The 18,184-nt window shown below is 38.9% G+C and overlaps 2 non-coding genes across 2 annotated transcripts; one reads left to right on the plus strand and one right to left on the minus strand.

Annotated features, from left to right (window-relative positions):
• Positions 1-4,421: 4,421 nt before the first annotated feature.
• On the minus strand, positions 4,422-4,529 carry LOC112746593 (small nucleolar RNA R71). Its single transcript, XR_003174470.1, has one exon. It is a non-coding gene; the product is annotated as a small nucleolar RNA R71 (small nucleolar RNA).
• Positions 4,530-12,552: 8,023 nt separating this feature from the next.
• On the plus strand, positions 12,553-12,659 carry LOC112745492 (small nucleolar RNA R71). The gene has a single exon (XR_003173418.1). It is a non-coding gene; the product is annotated as a small nucleolar RNA R71 (small nucleolar RNA).
• The last annotated feature ends 5,525 nt before the right edge of the window (positions 12,660-18,184 follow it).

An 18,184-nucleotide genomic window follows, 5' to 3' on the forward strand; every position in this document is an offset into this window, starting at 1 on the left:
AATTCCAAATTAGAAAATTGAGATTTTAGAAAAGCCCCTACCTCAATATGCAAAACCATATCCCAAATGCGTCACAGGAACCTTCTCTTTTAACTCGAAATCACCGACAACCGCAACCCAGCTCCAAGCCACTTTTGCAGTAACCACAACAACTCTAATCGGGACATACAACAACCGAAACTCAATCTTATAGCAATTAACGCCGCAAAACTTCAACGTATGATAACAAAGTAGTTATTAAAGGACTCTTCAAAATAAATATGCTTACCGTACTCGAGGGAACCAAGTAGTAGCAACACCAATGGCGATTCTGGAAACACCAACGTGATGAGTGGATAATTTATACCCTTTTGGCATTATTTTTACATAGTTTTTAGTATATTTTAGTTACTTTTTATTATATTTTTATTAGTTTTTATGTAAAAATCACATTTCTAGACTTTACTATGAGTTTGTGTGTTTTTCTGTAATTTGAGGTATTTTCTAGCAGAAATTGAGGGACCTGAGCAAAAATCTGATTCAGAGGCTGAGAAAGGACTGCAGATGCTGTTGGATTCTGACCCTCCTGCACTCGAAGTAGATTTTCTGGAGCTACAGAAGCCCAATTGGTGCGCTCTCAATTAATTTGGCAAGTAGACATCTTGGGCTTTCCAGAAATATATAATAGTCCATACTTTTGCCCGATATTTGATGGCCCAAACTGGCGCTCAAACACCCACCAAAGACCCTTTTTCTAGAGTGAAATGCCAGAACTGGCAGCAAAACTGGAGTTAAACACCAAAACTGGCTCCCAAGCTGGTGTTTAACTCCAAGAATGGCCTATGCACGTGAAAGCTTCAATGCTCAGCCCAAGCACACACCAAGTGAGCCCCGGAAGTGGATTTCTGCACTATCTGCACTTAGTTATTCATTTTCTGTAATCACTAGTAATCAGTTTAGTATAAATAGCACTTTTTACTATTGTATCAGGGGATTATGCTATGATCATCCTTGGACTTGGAGGTTGGCCACACGGCCATGCCTAGACTATTTTCTCTTATGTATTTTCTACGGTGGAGTTTCTACACCCCAGAGATTAAGGTGTGGAGCTCTACTATTCTTCATGAATTAATGCAAGTGCTATTGTTTTTCTTTCAATTCACGCCTACTTCTTCTCCAATATATACTCTCGTACTTAATTCAGTTAAGTCAGAATGAAGGGGTGACACGTGACAATCACCCACTATCTTCGTTACTTGCTTAGCCAAGATCCGCGTGCCTGACAACCACAAGCGGTCTACATGATGTTCAACATAGTCATTGGACGACAGCCAGAGTATATTCTCTTGGGTCTCTAATACACGGATTGAGTCCGTGAGATTAGGATCTTTGTGGTATAGGCTAGAACCAATTGGCAACCATTCCTAAGATCTGGAAAGTCTAAACCTTGTCTGTGGTATTCCGAGTAGGATCTGGGAAGGGATGACTGTGACGAGCTTCAAACTTGCAAATGTTGGGCACAGTGACAGTGTGAAAAAGGACAAGGGTCCTATTCCGACGCTAGTGAGAACCGACAGATGATTAGCCGTGCGGTAGTTGTACCTGGTATTTTTCATCCGAGACGAGAAATCCGATAGTTGATTAGCCATGCAGAGATCGTACCTGGTATTTTTCATCCGAAAGGATCATACAGCTTGCTATGGAAGGGAGCATGCATGATTGGAAGAAGACAATAGGAAAGCAGAGGTTCAGAAGCAACAAAGCATCTCCAAACGCTTATCTGAAATTCCCACCAATGAATTACATAAGTATCTTTATTTTATTTTATGTTTTATTTATCTTTTAATTATCAAAACTCATAACCATTTGAATCCGCCTGACTGAGATTTACAAGATGACCATAGCTTGCTTCAAGCCGACAATCTCCGTGGGATCGACCCTTACTCACGTAATGTATTAGTTGGACGACCCAGTGCACTTGCTGGTTAGTTGTGCGGAGTTGTGAAAAGTGTGAATCATAATTTCGTGCACCAAGTTTTTGGCGCCGTTGCCGGGGATTGTTCGAGTTTGGATAATTGACGGTTCATATTGTTGCTTAGATTGGGTAATTTTATTTTATGTTTAAGCTTTTTATTTTTAGTTTTCAAAAAATTAAAAAAATAATAAAAAATGTTCTTCAGAGTTTTTAAGAACGAATTCTAGAGTTTCATGAGATATGTTGAAGCTTGGCTGGCTGTTAAGCCATGTCTAATCTTTTGGACTGAGGCTTCCACTTATCATTACAGGAGCCTTTGAATTCTTATCAATTTGGCTGTTGTATGTAATGTTCTGCTAAAGCTTGGCTGGCCATTTGGCCATGTCTAATTCTTTTTTACCGAAGCTTTAGACTAACATTGCACGAATCCTAGAATTCTTATTAAAAATTTTGAATTCCTTTATTTCCTTTTCCAAAATATTTTCAAAAAAAAATACAAAAAAATTTAATAAAATCATAAAACCAAAAATATTTTGTGTTTCTTGTTTGAGTCTTGTGTAAAATTTTAAGTTTGGTATCAATTGCATGTTTTAATTTTTCTTAAATTTTTGAAAATATATTCATTGTGTTCTTCTTTGATCTTCAAGTTGTTCTTGATGATTTTCCTTGTTTGATTTTTAATTTTTCTTGTTTTATGTTTTTTGTTGTTTTTCATATGCATTTTCGAATTCATAGTGTAACATTAAAAATTTCTAACTTTGGTGTCTTGCATATCTTTCCTTCCTTAAAAATTTTCAAAAATATATTCTTGATGTTCATCATGATCTTCAAAGTGTTCTTGGTGTTCATCTTGACATTCAAAGTGTTCTTGCATACATTAATTGTTTTGATCTTAAATTCTTATGTTTTGTGTCATTTTGTTATTTTTTCTCTCTCTTCATTAATTCAAAAAAATAAAAAATAATATCTTTCCCTTATTTTACTCATAAATTTCGAAATTTTGAGTTGACTTAGTCAAAAATTTTCAAAATTTAGTTGTTTCTTGTTGGTCAAGTCAAAATTTCAATTTAAAAATTCTATCTTTTCAAATATTTTTCAAAAATCAAATCTTTTTCATTTTTCTTTCATGTTTTCCGATTTTTTTTTTTATTTTCAAAATTTTTTTCTTATTTTTATTTCATATTTTCGAAAACTTTACTAACAATTAATGATTTGATTCAAAAATTTCAAGTTTGTTACTTTCTTTTTAAGAAAGGTTCAATCTTTAAATTCTAGAATCATATCTTTTAGTTTCTTGTTAGTCAAGTCATCAACTTTAATTTTCAAAATCAAATCTTTTTAAATTTCTTTTTCAAACCTTTTTCAAAATAAATTTCAATCATATCTTTTTCAAAACTTAATTTCAAAATCTTTTTCTAACTTCTTATTTATTTTCAAAATTTATTTTCAAATCTTTTTCAATTAACTACTTGATTTTTTTTTGTTTGATTTTAAAAAGTTTTCAATTTCTTATCCTTTTCAAAACCACCTAATTACCTTTCTCTCTCTCTAATTTTCGAAAACCATTACCCACTTTTTCAAAATTCTTTTTAATTAACTAATTGTTTTAAATTTTAATTTTATTTTATTTCTTTTCTTAAATTTCGAATTCTAACTAATAATTAAAATAAAAACAAATATATTTTTCTTTTATTTTAATTAATATTCGAATACTCTCTCTCTCTCATCTCTTTCTATTTATTTTATTTATTCACTAACACTTCTCTTCTTAAAATTTGAACCCTTTCCCTCTCTCTGAGTTCGAATTCTTCTTATTCTCCCTCTACCTCATTCTTCTATTCTTCCATTCTTCTACTCATATAAAGGAATCTCTATAGTGTGACATAGAGGATTCCTCTTCTCTCTTTGTTCCCTTCTTTTTCATATGAGCAGGAACAAGGATAAGAACATTCTTGTTGAAGCTAATCCTGAACCTGAAAGGACTCTGAAGAGGAAGCTAAGAGAAGCTAAAGCACAACACTCTGGAGAGGACCTTACAGAAATTTTCAAAAAAGAAGTAGAGATGGCAGCCGAAAATAACAACAATAGTGGAGATGCAAGGAAGATGCTTGGTGACTTTATTGTACCAACTTCTGACTTCTATGGAAGAAGCATCTCAATTCCTGCAATTGGAGCAAACAACTTTGAGCTTAAGCCTCAATTAGTTTCTCTAATACAGCAAAATTGCATGTTTCATGGACTTCCATTGGAAGATCCTCATCAATTCTTAGCTGAATTCTTACAAATCTGTAACACTATTAAAACCAATGGGGTTAATCCCGAGGTTTACAGACTTATGCTTTTCCCCTTTGCTGTAAGAGACAGAGCTAGAATATGGTTGGACTCACAACCTAAAGAAAGCCTGAACTCTTGGGAAAAGTTGGTCAATGTTTTCTTGGCCAAATTCTTTCCACCTCAAAAGTTGAGCAAGCTTAGAGTGGAAGTCTAAACCTTCAGACAGAAGGAAGGTGAATCCTTCTATGAAGCTTGGGAAAGATACAAGCAATTGATCAGAAGGTGTCCTTCTGACATGCTTTCAGAATGGAGCATCTTATGTATATTCTATGATGGTCTATCTGAATTGTCCAAGATGTCATTGGACCACTCTGCTGGTGGATCTCTTCATCTGAAGAAAACGCCTGCAGAAACCCAGGAACTCATTGATGCACAGAAACTTGTCTCTCAACAAATTCCCTTCGGCAAGTATACCGAATTGTCGTCAAGTAAAAACTCACAATAGAGTGAGGTCGAATCCCACCGGGATTGACTGGTCAAGCAACTTTAATTAGAGGAATGTTCTAGTTGAGCTAAGCAAAAATTGAGTTGAGGAATTGCAGAAAATTAAATGGCGGGAAAGTAAATAACAGAAAATGTAAATGCTGGAAATAAATGGCAGAATGTAAATGGCATAAAGTAAATTGCAGAATCTTAAATGGGGATTTGGGAAGATGAGCAGAAAAGTAAATGGCAGAAAATAAAGAGAATGGGTAAGATCAGAAATGGAGGATTCATTGGGCTTAGGAGATGTTGCATTCTCTGGATCAAGTTCATTTTCATCTCTTCCTCAATCAATGCATTCATTGATCTTCTTGGCAATCTTAAGTGATTGGATTCCAATTCCTTGGCAACCCAATCTCTCTAAGCTTGAACAATTACCCAATTCCTTGACTTAATTGCTCATAGGAAGAGATGAAGTTTGGTCATTGATTATACCACATGCATTCCCAAATCAAAGTGTTGGTAGGATTATATGTCACTATATCCATCCAAACCCCAATTTGGTCCAACATGAGAAAGCATTTCTAGCATGATCTCCTCATTCCTCTTCCAATGTTCAGAGGAGATCCAATTATGGAGAGCTTCTCTTCCAAGATAGCTAACCAATTGGATGAAGAACGAAAGATTTTTAGTAAAATCAAGAGAAAAGAAAGAAGAAGAATAATGAAAACTATTATTGATCCATCAAATTACAACAGAGCTCCCTAACCCAATGAAAAGGGGTTTATTTGTTCATAGCTCTGAAAATGGAAAGAAAAAATGAAAAGTACATTCTGAAAAAATAAACTAGAAGTTGCAGAGAAAGTAAAGTATACAGAGTATAGTTCTCAAGTTCCAGATCTCCATTTCAATTCAAAACTATCCCTATATATACTACTCTTCAGATCTTCTAGTTAGCTCTTCAAGTCTTGGATATGGGCCTTTGATCTTCAGTTGAAGCAGTTACAGTCTCTAGTAGGCTCAGCTTTGCTTGCAACAAAAGTGTGAGTTAGGCATGATGGGAAGTTAGTTAGGACGTTAGTGGCGTTAACGTTAAGTGTAAATTTGGGTTCGAGAGCGTTAGTGACGATAACTTTGTCACTAACGTTCCAAACTAAATGATCCACGTTAACTTCAACGTTAGTGGTACTAACGTGACCACAAACGTGGCCTCTTAGTCCTTCGCAAATGTTATTGGCACTCACTTTTACCAATAACGTTGCTTCTTATCCCTTTCTTCCACGTTAATAATCCACGTTAGTGTAACTAACGTGGCCCTTAATGTGGGCATGCCCAAGCTTCGAGAGCGTTAGTGACAATCACCTTTGTCACTAACATTTCAAAGTGCCCCTCTTTCCCACGTTAGTTCTCCACGTTAGTGTAACTAACGTGGTCACTAACGTGGGTATGCTTGCCATCTCCAACGTTGGTGACAAAGGTGAGTGTCACAAATGTTGGCCTATAATTCATTGCTCCACATTACCCTTCACGTTAGTGGTCTTAACGTGACCACTAACATAGGCAATACAAGCTTGGCCTAGCGTTAGTGATAAAGGTGAGTTCACTAATGCTTGCGACCTCTTCTTTACCTCACGTTAGAGTCTACGTTAATTGGATTAACGTGGCTCTTAACGTGGCTTAGTGTGGCGTTAGTGGTGTTCACTTTCACCACTAACGTTGGAGATCCCCCTTTCTTCCATGTTAGTTCCCACGTTAGTGTAACTAACGTGGCAACTAACATGGGCTATGATGGTGTTCGAGGGCGTTGTTGGTGGTAACTTTTTCGACTAACGTTGCAAGCTTGCTCCCTTTCCACATTAGTGGTCACGTTAGTGAGACTAACATGGCTCCTAACGTGGCTCATCTTTGCTTCCTTTGTCCTGAAATCAAACAAACAAGGTGCATCAAAGCTTTGTTTCAAGTCATGAGATCATGCATCATCCATATTATCATTTAATTCATGCATAAATCTCATAAAATCATGTAAAGTTCACAATGTTTGCTTGAATCAAGATGTAAGTGTATATTTACTCAAAACTTGCTTATTTACTAAGAAAATGAATGAAACTATCCTAAAAGAGTAAAGAAAAAGGTCAGTGAAACTGGCCAAAATGCCCTGGCATCAGAACACCAAATTTAAAGCTTGCTTGTCCCTAAGCAAGAACTGAAACATAAGAATAATGAATGAAAGAACAAGAGAAACAAGTTCTTATTACAGAAGTAAAGTTCCTTGGTTCATGGGGTTTCCTACATAGCAATTTAGGTTCATTCCTTTACTGGTTTTCAGGTTCCTATCATGCTCTTGAATACTTGCTTGATTGCATCCTATGAGATCCTTATTCCTTGATATCCCCCTTCTTTTTAGGGTTTATTGCATTTCTTAGGCTAAGTGCTCTGTGAGGGGGCGACTCTTTGAAATAAGCTTTCATCCAACACTCCCGAACCAGTTGGTTCAAGGTGCTAGGTGTTGAAACACCCCTAAGGACTTACTCCCTCAAGTCTCTCTCCCCCATACATGCACACCACAGGCATATGGTTTGTTATTTTCTTTCCTTGAGGCCTTGGTGTCTAGCACCTCTTTGGATTACTAAGTGTTCTGTAGCAAGGTTGCTCTTGATAGTGGATTTTCAGTTGATAATCTCGGGTTAGTTATCCCAAGTTACCAAGTGATGAAGCACTCCTAAAAACTTATTCATCCAAGCAGATCCTTGGTACAAGAACACCACAGACACGTCCCTCAAGATTTAAACCCTTGGTGCCTAGCCTTATTTCTTATTCTTTTTCTTTCTTTTTCCAATTCTCACTATTCTTTTTCTTTTTCTTATTAAGACCTTGTTGTTTAAATAGTCTCATAGAATGTGCTTCAAGCATAGGATTCAGAACATCTAGTTTCTTGTGTACCTTGTTGGTGAACCAACTTAGCTAACCAATTACTACACCACAAACATTAAGAACTTAATCCACAAGATGAACCTCTCTCTGGTTTTCTTCATAACATTTTTTCTTTTATTTAACTTAAAGGACAAGCATACATTTAAGCAAGATGAAAATGACAAGAGGGGACTTGGACCAGCACACATATGACAAAGGCAATAAAATCCTAAAGGCAGAATTGAAACTTCCTAAGCTACTATAGAAGCATGTTCTATTTCATACATGATTTTCCTTATTTAGACATTGAAAGAAAGAAAATTTAAAGGAACTCCGCCACCTTTTACTCATGTGGATGCCCATGCTCTTTCCCTTGTTTGTCCTCTTTGTGTCCACTTGCGTTTCCTTGTGTTCGTGTCATTCTGGCTATTTTCCAGTCTTCTAGTGCCTTTCTTACTGATTCATAACTCTGTTCTGCTCTTTCTCTTTCTTCTCGTACTAATTCATCCCTTACTTCTTCATACCTTGTGATCCCAGGATGCAATATAGGCAGTTGTCCGACTAAGTATTCGAGCCTGGCTTGAGTGTTTATATGATATCCAGTCTCACTCATATAGACTCCTTCTGAAAATGCCCTGTATTCGTCGAAGAGATCTGTCTGTTCTATTTGTTTCCGATGCATCTCATGTATGTGCGCACCTTGATGTGCTTGGATGTTGATTAGCCTTTGAATGGCTTCTTGTTGTTGATCTTACTTTTGGTTCAGTCTATGGAAGGATTCATCCCATTGTCTTCCTTGTTCCAGTTGCTGCTCCATCAATTGCTTTTGCCACTCCCCTTGTTGATTCATCCATCTAGAGAATGATTCTTCTTGGCGATCCATCATTTGTAGTTGGAGCTCCTTCTGTGCCCCTCGATTCTCTAAATATTTCCTAGACAAGCCATCAATGGCTTCTTGTAATTGGTGCATGTTCAAAGTGGTTGTGGCTTGCTCCTCTGGGTCTTGTTCTTCTACAGCTTAATGGGCTACCCTCTTTCTTAGCCTTCGTTGAGGTAGGGGAGATGCAATAGCATGCATCCGTCGAACAGTGATTGGGATGCCAACTTTATCCATTCGGGGTTTTCATCTTTGAACACCACCCCAACCCTGTCGCACAGACGGAAAATGGTGCTGGGGTAGCCTAACCTTCCTCCAGAATTACTTTTCTCAGCAAACTTCCGAATGCCTTGAGCTATGAGTTTATGAACCTTGATCTCTCCCCCTTTGAGTATACATTGAACCATTGTTGCTCTCTTAAGGTTTACCTCTGAGTTGTTTCCGGCGGGGAGGATGGATCTCCTTACAATTTCGAACCACCCCTTTGCTTCAGGAGTGAGATCCCCTCTCTTAAGGAATTTGGGCTTCCTATCAGAATCTCGTACCCAATCAACTCCTTGTATGCAGATATCTTGCACAATTTGGTCATAATTGGGACTGCTATCTATTCTGGATTGATAGCTTTCTTCTGCAAATAGTATGGTTCGTAGCTTTAACGGTCTTATGATGCTCATGGGACTGAAATCCACCGTCACCTCTCTTACAAAGCTTATATAGGGCTCGTCTGCCTTATCATACCTGACTGCGTTTGCATAAAACTCTCTTACAAGAGTTGCGTTTACTTTTGTGACCGGATCAGTGAGGAGCTCCCATCTTCTCTTTTCCACCTTCTCTGCAATTTTGGAGCACTCAGTTTTCTTGACTTGAAAGCCTAGCTCATATATGATCTCCTTATCAGCCATCCACCCAAATTGTAATGCATGGTGAAAGGTTCTAAATTTCTTCACATCAAAAGGGCGTTGCTCCATGGGCTCCTTCCTTTTTCTTCTTTTAGAGCTCGACGATGCCATGAGTGACCTTTGATTTCAAATTTGTAGAAGTGTGGATGGTTGAAAGAGTGTAGCTAAGGGAGTGGTTGAGAGTGCTTTTGATGGAATAAGAGGTGTTGAAGGTGTGTTCCAAGAGTAAGGAGTATGAAGAAAGGAGAATTGGAATGTGAAGAGGTACGGAATAAGAGCCACTTATATGGAGAAGTGGTGAGTAAATGAAAAGTGTGAATTGATGGTATAGGCTAATAATGGACGGTTGGGGTTTGGCATGAGGTGAGCACAAGGATCACCACTTTTATGATGGGGTTGGTTCGATTTCCAAGGGTGTCATTCTTCCAATGTTGCATGGAAACATTTCCCAATGCATTCCCTTTGAAGACATGTGTATAAACCCCCCTTGTGAAGTGGCCGGACCCTCTTCTTCATTTGTCCCATCATTTCCTTTCAATCCTTCCTTTCATTTCTCCTACAGGATAAAAGGAATATAATTAATGTATTTTGGATAGTGGCGGCAAGAATTAAAAAAATGGAATAACTACTTTTTAAAAAATTTTTGTTTTTAACTAACTAAGTGCTATTCATGAATACAACCCAACTTACTGATTAATTGTCCATGTATGTAACATTGGTGACACCAAACTTAGTTTGTGGCCATGTGGTGTAAAAAGAGTTGTTCAAGGCTCTAAGAGTAACAAGATATGAATTGCATTTATGTCCTCTTAGTGTGCCTTGAACACCAAACTTGTTGTTCACTATATGTTGCATATAAGGATTCACTTAAGTGTTTGTCAAAGTTGATTTGGAATTCATGAACCTTGCTTTATTAACTACTTTAAGCCCTAAAAAGATATAAAACATGGGTTGCCTCCCATGAAGCGCTTCTTTAGTGTCATTAGCTTGACGTTTTACCTTAGTCAAGGTGGTTGGTAATGCTTCAAATCTTCCCCTCTCGCAGTGAATCTATCTCCGTTGACTCCATTAAAAACCTCCACATGTTCCAAGGAGAGAATTCTACTGATGGTGAAGACTTTAGGCAGCTGAGATGGAATGGTGGGTAGATGAGGTGGAATAACTGGGAAATGAGCAGAAATTACTTTATCCCCTAGAGAGAAGTCCTCTATAGGGATTTTCTTGTTCCTCCATCCCCTTAGTGCTTTCTTCCTTGTTTCTTTCAATGCTCTCCTGCTCCTTGTGGCTTCTTTTCCCAGGGAGATTTTATTGCTAGTCTCATATGACTCTTGTGGGTTTAGCTCCTCTTGGGTTTCCTTTAGCTGCTGTGCCTTCTGATTGTATTGTTCATCAACCAAAGGGGTTCCCAGGGGTATTGTTTGTGCTTCAGTGCTTGTTTCTTCCACCAGTGCCATATTGTGATCTCCCCTTGATTCCTTAATTTCTTGATCTGCTTCTTGTGAGGGTTTGAAGACATTGAAGGTAAGTTGTTCATCATGTATCCTCAATATTAGCTCTCCTCGCTCCACATCTATAACTGCTCTGGCTATGGCTAGGAATGGTCTTCCCAATATGATTGGATGGAGGTGACTCTCTTCCATTTCTAAGATAACAAAGTATGTGGGAAAGAAGTAGTTTCCAACCTTTACCAACATGTTTTCAACCACTCCTACTGCTTGTTTTTTAGTTTTGTCAGCCAGCTTGATGACTACGTCTGTGGGTATTAGCTCATTGATATGAAGCTTCTTCATGAGGGATAAAGGCATTAAGTTGATGCTTGCTCCCAGGTCACAGAGTCCTTTATCAATCCTTGTTTCTCCTATAGCACAGGGGATGTAAAAACTCCCTGGATCCTTCCTTTTTGTAGGCAACTCTGGTTGAATGAGAGCACTGCACTCCTTATTCATCACTATTGTTTGCCCTCCTTTGAGTGAACTTTTCTTGGTCAGGAGCTCTTTCATACACTTAATGTATGAGGGCATTTGTTGGAGAGCCTTGATGAATGGTATGTTTACATGGAGAGATGCAAACATGTTGAGGAACTTGGAATACACTTTCCTTTCTATACCACCTTTGAGTCTATGGGAAAAAGGTGCATATGGGTTCAGAATCTCCTTCTCCCTTAACTCCTCCCTCTGTGTGGAGTTGGTTTCTTGGTCACTATCTTCTTACTTCTCTACTGGAATATCTCAAGAGTGTTCTAATAGTTTGTTTAGTTCTTCCTCAGTCCCCTTATCACTTATAGTGACCATTTTGCATTCTTCCCATCTTACTTTCTTTACTTCACCTCTCGGGTTTTTCTCTGTGTCACTTGGGAAGCTGTCAATAGGTTTTGGAATCTTTTCAGAGAGGTATCCCACTTGAAATTCCAGCCTCTTGATGGTGTCTCCCTGGTTTTTGATATTGGCTCGCACCTCCTCCTTGAACACCTTGTTGTCTTGGATTTCCTTGCATATGCCTTCAAGTAGAGTCTCAATCCTTGAGAGCCTATCTTTAGGTGGTGATGGTGGGTTGAGATTGGAGGGATGAGAAGGGCCATTTTGGTTTTGATATGGATGTTGGGAGGTATTGTTGGGTGGGTGTTGATATGATCTCTATGTGGAATGTCGGTGAGTTGCATTGTTGTTGGGGTTGTAACGTCTCTGATCTAGACCTTGATCCTGTTGATTTCCCTACCCGAAGTTTGGGTGGTTCTTCCAACCAGGATTATAAGTTTTGGAGTATGGATCATGGGTCTGCCTAGGTGAGTTCCCAATATAATTGGCTTGTTCCCGGTCACCCTCGTCCTCTGCATTCACTCCTTCTTGAGCTTCTGATGAGGTGGTGACTGCTGCCACTTGGTTCCTTTCCATCTTCTTGGTAAGGTCAGCCAGCTGCTTGGTGATCATCTTATTTTGAGCCAGCAATGCATCCATGTTGTTCAGCTCCATTACTCCTCTAGTATTGCCCCTTTCAGAAGCATAGAAGTAGTCATTCTCAGCTACAGTCTCTATGACATCTATGGCTTCTTCAATGGTCTTCTTCTTGTTCCGAGATCCCTCAGATGAGTGGTCCACTGCCTTCTTTGATTCATAAGAAAGACCCTCATAGAAATGTGTAACTGCACCCATTCATTGAATATATCTGGCGGGCACCTTCTTGTCAAGTCCTTAAACCTCTCCCATGCTTCATAGAGAGTTTCACCATCTTATTGCCTGAAGGTTTGTACCTCAGCTCTCAACCTGTTGATTCTTTGAGGAGGATAGAATCTCGCCAAGAATTTGTTTACCACATCTTCTCAGGTTGTCAGACTCTCCTTCGGAAAGGATTCTAGCCATTTAGATGCTTTATCCTTGAGTGAGAAGGGAAACAGAAGCAGCCTATAAGTGTCAGGATGAACACCATTAGACTTCACAGTATCACATATCCTTAGGAAGGTGGTGAGATGTTGATTGGGGTCTTCTTAGGCACTTCCTCTGAATGCACAGTTGTTCTGAACGAGGGTGATGAGCTATGGTTTTAGTTCAAAGTTATTGGCATGTATGGTTGGCTTTTGGATGCTACTTCCACAGTTTCCTGGGTTTGGATTGATATAAGAGCCTAGAACTCTTCTCTCTTGCCCAGCATGATTCACTGGACCTTCTCTGGCATGGTTGTGAGCCTCTTCTTCATGGTGGTTCTCCATATTCTCCTCCATGTCTGGTTTAAAATACTCTTCCTCTTGCTTCCTTCCTTAATCTAAGGAAGGTTCTCTCAGGTTCAGAATTAAAGGAAGTTGAAGCCCCGCTTCTTCTACCTGTCATACAACCAACAAGGCAAAAAGCAAGAGAGAAATTGAATGGAAATTACTCTTGTTAGAATGGCTGTTAGTGTGAGTGATGCAATATATCAAACAGTTAGTGGGTTAGTTAACTGACTTGTAAACAATGATGAAAAACACAACAAATGGGTAAGGGATAAAGGAAGAAAATAACTAAAACTAAAAGTAAATCACTCAAATGGAATTAAACAAAACAAAAGAAAAATGCTCAATCTAGTTATCCTCCAACTTAATCATTGTCGATACAAAATCAATCCCCGGCAATGGCGCCATAAACTTGATGCACGAAAACTTGTCTCTCAACAAATCTCCCTTCGGCAAGTATACCAAATTGTCATCAAGTAAAAACTCACAATAGAGTGAGGTCGAATCCCACAGGGATTGATTGGTCAAGCAACTTTAATTAGAGGAATGTTCTAGTTGAGCTAAGCAGAAATTGAGTTGAAGAATTGCAGAAAATTAAATGGCGGGAAAGTAAATAACAGAAAATGTAAATGCTGGAAATAAATGGTAGAATGTAAATAGCATAAAGTAAATTGCAGAATCTTAAATGGGGATTTGGGAAGATGAGCAGAAAAGTAAATGGCAGAAAATAAAGAGAATGGGTAAGATCAGAAATGGGGGATTCATTGGGCTTAGGAGATGTTGCATTCTTTGGATCAAGGTCATTTTCATCTCTTCCTCAATCAATGCATTCATTGATCTCCTTGGCAATCTTAGGTGATTGGATTCCAATTCCTTGGCAACCCAATCTCTCTAAGCTTGAACAGTTGCCCAATTCCTTGATTTAATTGCTCATGGGAAGAGATGAAGTTTGGTCACTGATTATACCACATGCATTCCCAAATCAAAGTGTTAGTAGGATTATATGTCACTATATCCATCCAAACCCCAATTTGGTCCAACATGAGAAAGCATTTCTAGCATGATCTCCTCATTCCTCTTCCAAGGTTCATAGGAGATCCAATTATGGAGAGCTTCTCTTCCAAGATAGCTAACCAATTGGATGAAGAACGAAAGCTTTCTAGTAAAATCAAGAGAAAAGAAAGAAGAAGAATAATGAAAACTATTATTGATCCATCAAATTACGACAGAGCTCCCTAACCCAATGAAAAGGGGTTTAGTTGTTCATAGCTCTGGAAATAGAAAGCAAAAATGAAAAGTACATTCTAAAAAAATAAACTAGAAGTTGCAGAGAAAGTAAAGTATACAGAGTATAGTTCTCAAGTTCCAGATCTCCATTTCAATTCAAAACTATCCCTATATATACTACTCTTCAGATCTTCTAGTTAGCTCTTCAAGTCTTGGATATGGGCCTTTGATCTTCAGTTGAAGCAGTTACAGTCTTTAGTGGGCTCAGCTTTTCTTGCAACAAAAGTGTGAGTTAGGCATGATGGGAAGTTAGTTAGGATGTTAGTGGCGTTAATGTTAAGTGTAAATTTGGGTTCGAGAGCATTAGTGACGATAACTTTGTCACTAACGTTCCAAACTAAATGATCCACGTTAACTTCAACGTTAGTGGTACTAACGTGACCACTAACGTGGCCTCTTAGTCCTTCACAAACGTTATTGGCACTCACTTTTACCAATAACGTTGCTTCTTATCCCTTTCTTCCACGTTAATGATCCACGTTAGTGTAACTAACGTGGCCCTTAATGTGGGCATGCCCAAGCTTCGAGAGCGTTAGTGACAATCACCTTTGTCACTAACGTTTCAAAGTGCCCCTCTTTCCCACGTTAGTTCTCCACGTTAGTGTAACTAACGTGGCCACTATTGTGGGTATGCTTGCCATCTCCAACGTTAGTGACAAAGGTGAGTGTCACTAACGTTAGCCTATAATTCATTGCTCCACGTTACCCTTCACGTTAGTGGTCTTAACGTGACCACTAACGTAGGCAATACAAGCTTGGCCTAGCGTTAGTGACAAAGATAAGTGTCACTAACGCTTGCGACCTCTTCTTTACCTCACGTTAGAGTCCACGTTAATTAGATTAACGTGGCTCTTAACGTGGCTTAGTGTGGCATTAGTGGTGTTCACTTTCACCACTAACATTGGAGCTCCCCCTTTCTTCCACGTTAGTTTTCACGTTAGTGTAACTAACGTGGCAACTAACGTGGCAACTAACGTGGGCTATGATGGCATTCGAGGGCGTTATTGATGGTAACTTTTTCCACTAAAATTGCAAGCTTGCTCCCTTTCCACGTTAGTGGTCACGTTAGTGAGACTAACGTGGCTCTTCTTTGCTTCCTTTGTCCTGAAATCAAACAAATTAGGTGCATCAAAGCTTTGTTTCAAGTCATGAGATCATGCATCCATATTATCATTCAATTCATGCATAATTCTCATGAAATCATGTAAAGTTCACAATGTTTGCTTGAATCAAGATGTAAGTGTATATTTACCCAAAACTTTCTTATTTACTAAGAAAATGCATGAAACTATCCTAAAAGAGTAAAGAAAAAGGTCAGTGAAACTGGCCAAAATGCCCTGGCATTACTCATTGAGATGGTTGCAAATAACCAGTTCATCTAAACTTCTGAAAGAAATCCTGTGAATAATGGGATAACTCAGAAAAAAGGAGTTCTTGAGATTATAATTTGAATGCCATATTGGCTCAGAACAAAATATTGACTCAGCAATTCAATATGATTTCTCAGAATCTGACTGGATTGCAAGCTGCATCCGGCAGTACTAAAGAAGCTTCCTCTGAAGAAGAAGCTTATGACCCTAAGAATCCTGCAATGGAAGAGGTGAATTACATGGGAGAATCCTATGGAAACACCTATAATCCTTCATGGAAAAATCATCTAAATTTCTCATGAAAGGATAAACAGAAACCTCAACAAGGCTTCAATAATAATAATGGTGGGAAAAATAGGTTTGGCAATAGCAAGCCTTTTCCATCATCTTTTGAGCAGCAGACAGAGAATTCTAAGCAGAGCCTCTCTGACTTAGCAACCATAGTCTCTGATCTATCTAAGACCACTCTAAGTTTCATGACTAAAACAAGGTCCTCCATCAAAAATTTGGAGGCACAAGTGGGTCAACTAAGTAAAAGAGTTACTAAAATCCCTCCTAGTACTCTCCCAAGCAATACAGAAGAGAATCCAAAGAGAGAGTGCAAGGCCATAAATATAACCAACATGGCCGAACCTATAGAGGAGGAAGAGGCAGTGATTTCCAGTGAGGAAGACCTCAATGGACGTCCACTGACCCCTAAGGAGTTCCCTAATAAGGAACCAAAAGAATCTGAGGCTCATACAGGGACCATAGAGATTCCACTGAACTTACTGTTGCCATTCATGAGCTCTGATGAGTATTCTTCCTCTGAAGAGGATGAAAATATTGTTGAAGTGCAAGTTGCTTAGTATCTAGGAGCAATCATGAAGCTGAATGTCAAGTTATTTGGTAATGAGACTTGGGAGGATGAACCTCCATTGCTCATCAATGAACTAAATGCCTTGGTTCAACAGAAATTACCTTAGAAGAAACCGGATCACGAAAAGTTCTTAATACCCTGTACCATAGGCACCATAACCTTCGGGAAGGCTCTTTGTGACCTGGGGTCAGGAATAAACCTCATGCCACTCTCTGTAATGGAGAAACTGGGAATCTTTGAGGTACAAGCTGCAAGAATCTCATTAGGGATGGCAGACAAATCAATGAAACAGGCTTCCGGACTTGTAGAGCATGTTTTAGTAAAGGTTGAAGGCTTGTACATCCCTGATGATTTCATAATCCTAGACACTGGGAAGGATGAAGACGAATCCATTATCCTTGGAAGACCCTTCCTATCCACAGCAAGAGCTGTGATTAATGTGGACATAGGAGAGTTAGTCCTTCAATTGAATGAGGACTACCTTGTGTTTAAGGCTCAAGGATCTTCTTCTGTAACCATGGAGAAGAAGCATGAAAAGCTTCTCTCAATACAGAGTCAAATAGAGCCCCCACACTCAACTTCTAAGTTTGGTGTTGGGAGGCCACTATTAAGCTCTAAGTCTCTGTGAAGCTCTCTAAGAGCTCACTGTCAAGCTATTGACATTAAAGAAACGCTTATTGGGAGGCAACCCAATGTTATTTAATTATATTTATATTTATTTATATTCTATTGTCATTTTATGTTTTCTTTAGGTTGATGATCATGTGAAGTCATAAAAACAGCTGCAGAATTAAAGCAAAATCAAAAACAACATCAAAAATAGCACACCCTGGAGGACAGGCTTACTGGCGATTAAATGCCAGTAAGGATAGCAGAATGGGCGTTTAACACCCAGTCTAGCAGCATTCTGGGTGTTAAATGCCAGAAATGGCAGGCAAATTGGCGTTTAACACCAGAAAAGGGTGTCTGGTGTCTGGCTGACGTAAAATGCCAGAATTGGCAGACAGACTGGCGTTTAACGCTAGAAAAGGGTGTCTGATGGGCATTAAACGCCAGAAAGGGGCATCAGCCTGGCGTTTAACGCCAAAAAAGGTAGCAGAGTTGACGTTAAACGCCAGAAATGGCACACAGAGGGCGTTTAAATGCCAGAAAGGTGCAGGGAGCAGAATTCCTTGACACCTCAGGATCTATGGACCCTACAAGATCCCCACCTACCACACCTCTTCTTCTCTCTTCTTCACCCCTTTCCATAAGACTCTTCCCCAAATATCCTTGACCAATCACATCAATACCCCTTCCCCAAATACCATTCACCTATTAAATCCTACCCTCTTCCCCATAATCTCTTCACAACTCACATCCCTCCATCATAAAACCCCACCTACCTCACCATTCAAATTCAAAACATGTCCCTCCCAAACCCAACCCCTCATACACGAATTACCCGTCTCTCTTACCCTATAAATACCCCTCCTTACCACCTTCATTTTCACACATCATACACACTTAAACCCCCTTGGTCAAAACCAACCTTCCCCTCCATCTCCTCCATTTCTTCTTCTTCTACT

This window comes from Arachis hypogaea, chromosome 14, assembly GCF_003086295.3.
Source record: "Arachis hypogaea cultivar Tifrunner chromosome 14, arahy.Tifrunner.gnm2.J5K5, whole genome shotgun sequence".
In the NCBI taxonomy this organism is placed as follows: Eukaryota; Viridiplantae; Streptophyta; class Magnoliopsida; order Fabales; family Fabaceae; genus Arachis; species Arachis hypogaea.